The sequence below is a fragment of the Camelus bactrianus genome, chromosome 1, assembly GCF_048773025.1.
Source record: "Camelus bactrianus isolate YW-2024 breed Bactrian camel chromosome 1, ASM4877302v1, whole genome shotgun sequence".
In the NCBI taxonomy this organism is placed as follows: domain Eukaryota; kingdom Metazoa; phylum Chordata; class Mammalia; order Artiodactyla; family Camelidae; genus Camelus; species Camelus bactrianus.
The window spans coordinates 55,667,195-55,677,415 of record NC_133539.1 but is presented as its reverse complement, the minus strand read 5'-3'; positions in this window follow the sequence as shown (position 1 = coordinate 55,677,415).

Sequence of the window (10,221 nt, the reverse complement as noted above, 5' to 3'; positions counted from 1 at the left end):
TTTCTGCCTGGTACCTGACTGCCCTAGGCTGCCAAGCCGCTGTGGGTGGGGCCGAGTCTGGTCGTCCAGGCAACCTTACAGGAGCCCGCGATGACAATGCCTGCGGGCTTTGTTCGAGCCTCCCTGCACCAGTTCTTCCGGGCCCGCGGGCGGATACCTGGAGGTGAGCGGGGCCGCCCGCCGCTGCCTCCAGGCGTAGCCTGGACTGGGGCGCCAGCCACTCGCAGTGTGGATGCCAGCACAGGGGCCGACACCCTTCTCCGGAGAAGAGGTGATGACCAGAGGTGTGGCGTCGCCACCGCCCAGCGACAAGGTCTCAGGGCTCTGTGAATCGGCGCATTAGAGCGGTACCCTCCTTGTTTCCTTGTGGAGGTCCACTGCGGCATGTGTGAAATAGGATCGTTCAGGTATCACTTTAACCAACAAAATGTTAGCGATGAACACGCGTCCAACCGCACGAGGGCGGCATACCTGAACCGAGGTCACTGTTGCCGTCAATCAAATCCGCGCTTCATCGGCCACCGACTTTTGTCTAATCACAGTTGTGCCGCACGGTATGATATTCGTGCTGGGCACTGTGCTGGTAAATGGTCCTGCTAAATGTTACTCTTCTTAAGAGAATCCGTATTGTGGTTATGCGGCCAAATTCTTCTTTTTTTTAATTAAAAAAATGTTTTAAATCCTGCCTTTACAAACAGTGCTGGTGCTGTTTTTAGTGGTACTAGGAAGGGTTTAGTCCCAATTAACACTCATTACCAAAGTCATACGGATCTTTCTTCACAGTAAGAGTGTAGAGAGGAGGAATTTGCCCTCTTCCCTACCCTCACCCTACACACCCCTTGGCAGTTTATTGCTGCAGGAGCATCCTTTTCTTTGTCTCCAGGGACAGGCGAACAGCTGTTTTCCATCTCCTCCGGGAAGAGCTATGCTGGCTGTGGAAACTCAAACGCCAAGGTGTTTTCTGTCAGAATTAGTCATAGAGGGCTGGAGAGCTGGAGGGAGGAGAGGTAATCAAGGGAGAATGGATTCTAAAATCACACCATCCGATGGTCCTAGAGCATAAGGGAGGGCTAGGGTTAGGAGCCAGAGTTCCAGAAAGAAAAGGAGTAAGGAAGGTGGGGAAGAGACAGGAGAAGGAATATTTAACAAGTGAGGAATTTGCACTTAGTGGTGGTGGCCAGGTTCTGAGATTTGCTCCTCCCCTTTTGAAATAAACCTTAAGAATCTACTTCCAGCCAACACTTCTGCTTTCCGGAACAGGGCGGTGCAGAGGTGGTAACTGATGAAACTTGGACTCTTAAAAGCCTAAATCACTAAGGCAGGGCAAGGATTGGTAGTATAATGCCAGATATTCTTTTAAAATGGGTTTAATTGTATTCAATAGTTAGAAATAAGATTTAAAATCCAAATAGTAGCAATTAAGGAGTGAGAGGGAGAGTGGGTACCCTTGGCATCATACTTAGGGGCAGAAAGGAGAATTTAGATACACTGAAATAAAATCATTTACCTAACAGTACCTAGGACATAACAGGTGCTCAAGATGTGTTTGTTGAATATAAACATATTAGTAATTTGCCTTCTTTATTTATCTTAAAATGTGTGGAACAAGTGGGTGCTATGTGTGGAGTAAAACAGCTGACAGGCTATGGTTTGCAACTTCAAAGGGGCATTGATTTTGTAGATTTGTTTTCCCATTTATAAATTAAATGTAGAATTTAATTATTTAAATTATTGTAGAAAAGTAAGAAAAACAGGCATAAATTTAAAAAAAATTCCCCAAGCACCCAAGGGATAACCATTATTAACATGTTGATATGTATACTTCTAGAATTTTCCGTATGCAAATCTATTAATATATATAGATGTGCGTATATTTAACAAAACAGAATCAAACCATGCAACTGTGCTATAAACTACATTTTCATTTAAGACTATGATTTAGATGTTCTTCCATGTCAAGATATGTAATCTAAATTACACACTGGCTTTTGGAGTCAGACCAAGTTGGCTCTACTTCTATATCTGCCACTTACTAGATTTTTGAGCTTGAGCAAATCTCATTATTTTTCTGAACTTCAATTTTCTCATCTGCTGATGAAAATGAGAATAATGTAATAGTTCTCAGAATTCTTGTGAAAACTAAATGAGATAATATATAATTAGCTCATATGCATCATAAAGAATAGCTATTTCAAAATACATGTGTAATTTATTATATTAATGTATTTTGTTGTTTGGAATAGTGCTGCATTGACCATCATTGTACAAACATTTTATAAGCTTGTCATATTTTTTTCTTTAAGATAAATTTTCAGTTGCAGAATTACTTGGTTAAGGAAATGTGCTTATTTTGGTTTTTTGAAAGTACTATACTTAAAAAATCCCTTGCTCCACCAGTAATTTATGAGAGTACTATTTCCTATACCAAGTCTGATTCTGTGTATATTTTTCATTTTTGCCTCTCTCATAAGTGAAAAATAGTATTTTGTTTTCATTTGTATTCTTTTTCACATGTTTAATGACTTTGGATTTCCTTTTTTGTAAATTTCCTAGTCTTGCTCTTATCTTTTCCTTATTGATTTATAGGAGCTTCTTTTATATCAAAATATTTAATTCTTTGCTATAAAAATTGCAAATAAAATTTCTTGGCTTGTTTGCTATGCAGTTTTTATATTTTTTTGTTTTTATGAGGTTAAGGTCCATTTTTCCCTTTCTAGTTTTTAATCTTTGGGGTCATGCTTAAAAAGACCTTCCTTATCTCTTAAGACTATATAAATTTTCCCCACTTATATTTTATTTTAGTACTTTTTGGTGTGTGTGTATTTTTTTTCCCTTACATCAAGTTAAGCGCTCAAAACTAAGTGTGAAACTTGATGAAGTTTTACATATGTATACATTTATTTATACAGTGCCCAGATCAAGATATAGACTATTTCCAACACTCTAGCAAGTTTCCTCATGTCCCCACCCAGTGAATACCACTCCTAAAGTTAAATATGGTCCTGATCTCTGTTTCCATAGCTTAGTTTTACTGGTTTTTGAACACCACAAAATCTGATTCTTATTCTGGCCTCTTTTATTCTACATTATGTCTATGAGACTACCATATTCTTACATGTAGCAGTATATAGTTATTTTTCATTGCTGTGCCATATTCCATGGCGTGATAATACCACAAACTATCTATCAACTCTGACATTGACTGACATTGGATTGTTTATAGCTTGGAACTACTTAGAACTTTCTTCTATGTGTCTTTTCGTGGATATAAGTGCTCATTTCTCTTGGAACAGTGCACAGTGTGGGATTCCTGGATTGTAGAATAGGCTCATGTTTGGCTTTAGTAAATACTGCCAGACAGATTTCCAAAATGGTAGTGCCAATTTGCACTCTTACTAGCAATGTATAAAAGGATTCCAGTTGCTCTGCATACTTGCGTTTTATTCTTGGCTGTTCTGATGTATTGCTTAGAGCCTCGACATAATGAATTTGAGGAGAACATAGTTTAGTCCATTACAGCCATAGAGGTGAGGACTTATTTCTAGATTCTCAATTCTATTCCATTAGTCTATCTATCTACCCATATGCCAGTACCACACGATTTGGTTCCTACTGTTTTAAAATAAATTTTGAAATCAGGAATTGCAAGTTATCCAACATTGTTCTTTTTTAATATTGTTTTGAATTGCTACAGACCCTTGAAGTCATACATGAATTTTAATACTGGCTTTTCCTTTTCTGCAAAAAGCTTATTGGAATTTTGATAGGGAGCTCATTGTATCTGTATATTGCTTTGAGATAGTATTGCCTTTCTAAGAATACTAAGTCTTCCAATCATGAAAATGTAATGTTTTGTCCATTTATTTATAGCTTCTTTAATTTCTTTCATCAGTCTTTTGTTGTTTTCAGTGTACAAGTCTTTCACCCTCTGCTTGGTTTAATTTATTCCTAGGGATTTTATTCTTTTGGATGCTACTATAAATGAAACTGTTTACTTAATTTCATTTTTTGGATTGTTCATTACTAGTGTATAGAAATACAGCTGATTTTTGTGAGTTTATCTTGTATCTTGCAACTTTAAATTTGCTTATTATTTCTAATAGTTTTTTGTAGGCTTTTAAAGGATTTTCTGTATATAAGATCATGTCACCTGTGAATAGGGATGGTTTTACTCTCTTCTTCCAATTTAGATGCATTTTCTTTTTCTTGCCTAAACTCTTACTAGAAGTTCCCGGACAGCAGTGAATAGAAGCGGTGAAAGTGGGCATCCGTGTCTTGTTCCTGATCCTAAGGCGAAGGCTTTCACTGCTGACTATGATACGGGTTTTCATCAAAGCCATTTATCAGAATGAGAAAGTGCCCTTCTGTTTTTTTTTTTTTTATTTTTTGAGTGTTTTATCATAAAAGGGTATTGGATTTTAAAACTGCCTTTTATGCAACAATTGAAATGATTGTGTTTTTTTCTCTTTTATTCTATCAATATAGTGCATAGCATTGATTACTTTTTACGTGGTGAACTACCCTAACATCTGTGGGATAAATCCAACTGGCTCATGGGGTATGATGCTTTTAATATGCTTCTGAATTTAGTTACTCGTATTTTCTTGAGGATTTCTTCATATATATTCATAAGAGATATTAGTCTCTAGTTTTCTTTTTTCTTGTGATGTCTTTTGTCTGGTTTGGTATCAGGGTAATGCTGATGTACAAAATGAGTTAGAAAGTGTTCCCTTCTCTTTTACTCTTTGGAAGAGTGTGAGAAGGGTTGGTGTTAAGTTTTCTGTAAATTGTTGGTAGACTTCATCAGTGAAGTCATCTGTTCCTGGGTTGGTCTGGTGGTAGTTTTTGTTGCTGTTTTTCACTGTTGCTGATTTAATCTCTTTCTGTGTTACAGGTCTGGTATTTTCTGTTTCTTTTTGAGTCAGTTTTGGTAGTAGGTGTGTTTCTAGGACTTTGTCCAGTTTATCTATGTTATCTAATTTTGCTATACAGTTGTTCATAGTATTCTCTTATAATCCTTTCTACTTCCACAAGACTGGTAGTGATGTCCCCACTTTTATTTCTGATTTTGGTTACTTAGTACTTCTCTATTTTTTTGTCAGTCTAGCTAAAGTTTTGCCAATTTTGTTAACCTTTTCAAGGAATCAATTTTTTGTTTTGTTATTTCTCTCTGTTGTCTTCCTACACTCTGTTTCATTTATCTCTGCTCTATTCTTTAAAAGAGAATTTCCTTCCATCTTCTAGCTCAGGTTTGTTTTGCTCTTCTCCTTATAGTTCTTTAAAGTGTAAAGTTAGGTTGTTGATTTGAGATCTTTCTTCTTTTTTAATGTAGACATTTACAGCCATAAATTTCCTCTGGAGCATTGTTTCCCCTGTATCCCAGAAGTTTTGGGATGTTGTGTTTTTATTTTCATTCATCGCAAGGTATACATTTCCCTTGTAATACTGTTATCATCTATTAGTCATTTAAAACTGTACTGCTTAATTTCCAAATAGTTGTGAATTTTCCAGTTTTATTTCTCTTACAAATTTATAGCTTCATTCTTCTGTGTGTGTCAGAGAAGATACTTCTGGGATTTCAATCTTCTAAATTTATGAAGACTTGTTTTGTGGTGTAACACAAGGTCTCTCTTGGAGAATGTTCTATGAGAGGACTGTGTGTCCGGTATTTTGGGTGGAATGTTCTTTTTATGTCTGGTCTAGTTTGTTTATAGTGTTGTTCAAGTCTTATATTTTCTTATTGATCTTCTGTCTCAATATTCTATCCTTTGGACACTTAGTGTCAGTCCATCAAGTAGCCTTCAGACGAGTCAAAAGAGGCAAACAGTTCTTTAAGAATAAGGTGTGTTCTGCTGTCTCTGGAACCAGGGACTATGGTCCTACACTGTGAACATGGGCTGTTATCTTCAAAACTGTTGCTGCATTGAGAAGCTGGGAACAAGGACAAAAAAAAATGCTGCAGTGCTTTTCTATTATTTGTAAGTTACCTCTTCCTGGAGTCAGCATTTACTTGGTTTGGCCTTTGGCTATTTTCCAGAGTCCCGACAAAGTCGACTGACAGTTTTTGCTTATTATTTCATTGTTTCTGTGGAAGGAAAGGCCTCTGTCATTTTCACTGATGTCATTCCTCACCCACCACCCCGACCCCCCTTAAACTTTTGGAAGTGGAACACTGTTAATCCACTTCAGATTTCCAGCTTCTTTTGAAGAATGGAAAATCTGTCGGTGCTGAGCTCACAGTTCCACATTATCAGCAATTGCCTGGTGAGTAGCAGTTGCCCACTTCAAGCAGAACATACACTCTTCAGTTTCCCCGCACTTTCCCTCCTGCGCCTTAATCATTTAAGTTGCCTGATTGATTCTTCCACCCGTTTTAATTTTCACTCTCTTTAGTATTACATAGTGAATAAGAGACCAGGCCTTAGGGAAGTGACCTGTCCTCTGTGAGCTGCAGTGCCTTCACTTGTAAAATGAAGATAAACAGCTCCTCAACTGAGCTGTTGAGATGAGTAGATGATATAATATTTATAATGAATTTACCCCAGTGCCTAATATTCAGCAAGTAAATAATAGTGCTTATGAGTCTTAATGTAAATTTATTAAAGTCATCATTTATGTCCTTTGGTAATGTTTGGATTTTTCCCTTTATGTGTTGAATGTATTTGTTAAAAAAAAAAGTTATTCTTATGTAGTTTATGAGTTTTATTATTATTATGAATTGGATTTTTTCTGATATATTTTCTAAATAACTAATATGTAGGAAAGATAATGATTTCTGTTTCTCTTTTATATTGCCCTCTTTTTAATTTTATTAGTGAATAGACTTTCAGATTAGTTCAATTTTTCTTAATAGACAATGGTAACGATAACTTTTCCTCTTCCTTTATAATATTTATACTTCTTATTCTTTTTCTTTTCCAATGTTGAATAAGACTGCCAAACAACGTTTAATAATCACAAAGATTATAGATATCTTCATTTTATCCCTGAATATAATGAGAATGTCCCATTAAATGTAATGCTTAATTTTGGTTTCTGATATAAGGAAGTTTCTATTTATATTTTACAAAAGATTTGAATTGGCTTTTGAATTTTATCAAATAATTTGTAGTATCTATTGAAATAATCATATAATTACCTCCATTAATTTATTCATGTGGTTACATCAATAGATTTTTAAATGTTAAATCACTTATCCATTCCTGGAATAAACCTTACTTGGTCATCCTATATTTAACTCAGTACAATTCTGGAATCAGTTGCTAATATTTTTTTTTTGGGTGTTTGTATTTTATTAATCAGTGAAATTGGTCTGTTGTTACTTTTTCTAATTTTATATATGTCAAGTTTTGGTATCAGGATTATGCTAGCTTTATAAAATAATTTAAGAAGTTTACTGTCTTTTTCTGTGTCCTAGAACAGTTTATATGGGAACTATCCGTTCTTCAGATAGCTTTGCTAAAACTCACCTATCAAATATCACGGTCTGGCTCCTTGAAGGGTGCGTGGGTTATGGTTGTGGTTTGAACAGATCTTTTATAGGATTTCCAACTTATTGTATGGTTATTGGTCTACTTAGATTTCCCCCCTCTACTTGAAAACGTTTTGATAATTCAACTTTATTTAGAAACATATTTCATTTCATCTCAAATTTAAAATTTATTGAACATACAGTATTTTCTTACGCTATTATTTCAATCTTCTCTATATATATTTATAAGTCTTTTTAAATTTTCAATATTGAGTCCTTTTTCTTTCTTGGTTACTCAGTTATACTTTCTTTCTAGTGTGGTTTTTTTTTCAATGCTTCTTTAAATAGTCTTTCTAAAGAAATACCTTGTGTTTATTAGTTCTGTTGTAAGGTGTTTTGGAGTGTTAAGGTTATGGTAAAATAGACAGTGAGTTTACAGTTTTGTGCTCTTCTGACCTGTAATACCTAATTGTGTGGGCTGCTAAGACCACTGTATTTTGGGTGAGCATCCATGACACACGAAGGAGTCAGCAGGGAGCCAGTTGACCCTCCTGCATCCTTTCCCATTTATATTCTTTACCCTGTTTATTTATTACTTTATGAGTAAACTAAGGAGAAGGCAACTCTGAACAGAGTTCAAGCTGTCATTTTTTTCCTGTCCTTAAACCCAGCAGTTTGGACTAGGGAAGACAGTTTTCTCTTGTTTTTGCTTTGCTTTATTCTTTCTGGTTGGTTTCTGGGAATTTGTTTTTTAAACATGAGGCTTTAAGTATTTAACATACTAATGATGTATTTCTAAAAATAGTTTTATTAATACATATTTCACATACCATAAAATTCACTCGTTAGTATTTTTAATATATCCATAGAGTTTTGCAATCATCACCACAGTCTAGTTTTAGAATATTTTTCACATTCCAGAAAGAAATTCTGTACACATTAGCAGTCATTACACCCTCCCTCCCCTACCTCCTCCCCTACATCACCCCAACCCCAGGCAACCACTGATCTATTTTCTGTGTCTATGGATTTGCCTATTCTGGACATTTCACATAAGTAGAATCATAAAAAATCTGTATCTGGATTCTTTCACTTAGCATAATGTTTTCAAAGTTTATCAATATTGTAGTCTATGTTAGTACTTCATTTTCTTTTTAGTGCCAAATAATTTCCATTATTACGATATACCACATTTTGTTTATCCATTTGTCAGTTGATGGGCATTTAAGTTGTTTCTACTTTTTGGCTATTATGGATAATGCTGGTATGAAAATTTGTGTATAAGTTTTTGTGTGGATATATATATATATTTTCTCTTTGTTATATACCTAGGAGTGGAATTGCTGGATCATATGATAACTCTCTGTGTAATATTTTGAATAACCACCAAACTTTTCCAAAATGGCTGCACAACTTTACATTCCCGCTGGTAGTGTACGTGGGTTCCAATTTATCCACATCCTTGTCAGCACTTGTTATTATGTCTTTATTATTTTAGCCATATTAGTGGATGTGAAGTGGTATATCTTTGTGGTTTTGATTTGCATTTCCCTGATGGCTAATGATGGTGAGCATCTTTTTATGTGCTTATTGGCCACCTGTATACCTTCTTTGGAGAAATGTCTATTCAAAGTCTTTGCCCATTTTAATTTAACAAATAAATTAAAAGTTACTTGCTTATTTACTATTGAGTTGTAAGAATTCTTTACATATTCTAGATGTAAGGCCCTTGTGAAATATATGATTTGCAAATATTTTCTCCTATGCTATGGGTTGTCTTTTCACTTTCTTGATGGTATCCTTTAAAATACAAAAGTTTTAAATGTTAATAAAGTCCAATTTATTTTTTCATTTGTGGCCTGTGCTTTTGGTGTCATATTTAAGAACCATTGTCTAGTCCTAAATCACAAAGCTTTAGACCTGTTGAGGAAACCCAGTAAATGCCATCTTCCAAGTGAAAGGACTCAGTATATCTGTGGTTTCCAAATCTGCCAAGAGCTTGTAACATTTAACTCCTTAGTAATTATGGCAGAGGAGCCGTAATCTACTAAGGAAGGTTGGATGAGTGTGTTATTCTTCCAATAATTTGCTGAAGTTGATGCAGATGACTTACTATAAGGAATCACACAGGAGAGAAGGAAGCTCAGAGCTTCTGGATGGTGGCAGCTGTGATGGGCACTTAGGAGCCATTCTGTTATCCTGATCTGTGTTGGGCCAACTGCAGATGAGCCATACAAACCTAACTAACCTGGGTTCGTGTTAGGTGTTCCTTCCTGTTTCAAAGGTGTGTGTGTGACTCAGTGGTCTAGTGGGATGGTTCTTATCCCAGTGTTTTGTACTGGAACCATGTATCCAAAGAGGTCTTTCCAAACGTAACTTTTTAAAAATTTTGAAAATATGAAATCTGCTTATTATTATGTTGTCACAACATAGAATCTTCCTTTCTCCTTTTCCTCACCCCTCTCAGGTAAGAAGAGGCAATGTCTCTGGTGGGACTTTTGCTCCGGTGGGACTACCTTTCCAGAACTGGTGAGTGACTTGGCATTGATGTTTTAATACTATTAGCAGTTATTATCTCTGATGATCTGGCTGAGAGAAGGGCTTTTGATGATTCTGACCCCTCATCACATTCTACTACTTATTTAAAAAGTTTCCCATTTCTCAACCCTGGGAAAAGCAATTTTTAATTCCAAAAAGTATTTATTGGGCCCTTGCTATGTGTCAGGCAAACTGGATACAGTAGAAAATGA